The 1,676-nt window shown below is 39.6% G+C and overlaps 1 long non-coding RNA gene across 1 annotated transcript; it reads right to left on the reverse strand.

Annotated features, from left to right (window-relative positions):
* Window positions 1-294: 294 nt before the first annotated feature.
* On the reverse strand, window positions 295-1,190 carry LOC149814663 (uncharacterized). Its single transcript, XR_016427893.1, has 3 exons — window positions 1,053-1,190; window positions 911-958; window positions 295-635 (listed from the first exon to the last, which is right to left on the reverse strand). It is a non-coding gene; the product is annotated as an uncharacterized LOC149814663 (long non-coding RNA).
* Window positions 1,191-1,676: the final 486 nt, after the last annotated feature.

The following is a 1,676-nucleotide window of genomic DNA, read 5'->3' on the forward strand; positions in this document are numbered from 1 at the left end:
TTTTCTTTCCTTTTTTTTTCATGCCTATCAGGGATTTTTGCTTTTTTTTTTTCTTTGAGAGCAAGGGATTTTCGCGTGTTAGTATGCAAGCAGCCAGGCGCTTGTGTGTCTCGATGCATCATGCAAAATTGTGTGTTTCCAGAGCATCAAATGAACAAAATATGTTTTAATGCATCAATAAGGGCATGCTTGCTACATATAAGTGCATTAGGTGTAACCGCGCTTTCACTTCTGTGCCTTCTGGCAAAGATTTGCATCTATGCTTACCATGGTAAATAAAGCATAAGCAATAAGTATTACTAATATTATAGGTTTATTAAAGAAGACGAGTTTGACAAGAGAACCAGTGCTAGAAATACACAGGAAGGCCCGAAGTGCCTAATACTATGGATCAAGTCCCCATCCATCAGAACATAACCACATACCCACATATAAGCATGCTGAGCATGGGTGAGTGCTCAAGCATGGTCGTCAACACAAACACACTAGCACCACATGTTCTCTTTACTTAGACATGGAGAGGTTAATGAGCACCACAGGAACAGTTCACACACTTGCAGCTTGAGCCTGAATTACCACACTTGCACTTGCCACCGTTCTCGCCCATCGGCACCTCCACAACTTCATCAAAGTAGCTGTAATCAGTAGCACTTAGTATGTTAAGAAACATGATCACAACAATAAGCTTGATTAATGAAGGCAAATTAGATCATTCCAAAAAGTTCATGCCTATTAAGTTCTAGACTTGAATAGAACAAGCTAAGACCAGTTTAGTTAAGTCTCTGATCTTGGGTGCAGTTTTCTCGCATGGTAAACAAAAAAAGCTAGTGATTTTGTAGTTTTGACCAATTGTGAAGTTAATTAGATAATTTAGATCCACCATGATAAATGTGATTCATGATTATGCTACCTCTTCTCGGTCTCGATGATATCGATACCATATGAGTTTCCTTTCTTCCTGCAAATAAAAATTAAATTAAGATCAATATTTGCTGAACTATCTTAATTGGTGTTTTGTGGCAAAAACATAGAGCGTGATATAGAATACTTACACGCACTGGCTCTTGTCAGCACAGTCACAGTTGCCACAGGTCGACATGGTGATGAGCTTAGTGATGAACAAAGTGGAAGAGAAGAATGGATGAAGAAGGCTTTCTAGGGTATGGAGGTACTATGTTGGACTGAAGAAGGGTTCTGTGTTTGGGGGTATTTATAGGTGTTTAGGCCTCTCTTGTACGTACCAAAAGTCTTCTTTCTTTTGTGTGTGGCACACACTTCTAGGGGGGAGGAACGAACAAAGGAATCTCAATTATATGGGGGGAGGTGGTGGTGGTCTATTAGCCCTCTTATCATACGTCATCCTCATCTTCAAAAGATCATACTTGCATGTGACAGTTCCTAGTTTGGACTCTCTTCATCTTTCAAAATATCACGTTACTTTGCATTGATTAGTTTTTGGTGTATCCGTAGCTTCTATAGGTGGGCTACCTAAGGCAGGGTAGTCGTAGTTCTTACCCGGGGGTTTCCTCGCTTCTGCAAGGTTGCTTGTCATAAAAAAATTACATTTATTAGTTTTCAGATTTGCCTCTCTCTCTCTCTGCATGTGTGTAAGCGTGTGTATTTGAAGGGTAATCTGGACTGATGAATTTGGTTTGATATTTTGAATGGAAAGTTAA

Source organism: Nuphar pumila, chromosome 15, assembly GCF_984573655.1.
Source record: "Nuphar pumila chromosome 15, dmNupPumi1.hap1.1, whole genome shotgun sequence".
NCBI lineage: Eukaryota > Viridiplantae > Streptophyta > Magnoliopsida > Nymphaeales > Nymphaeaceae > Nuphar > Nuphar pumila.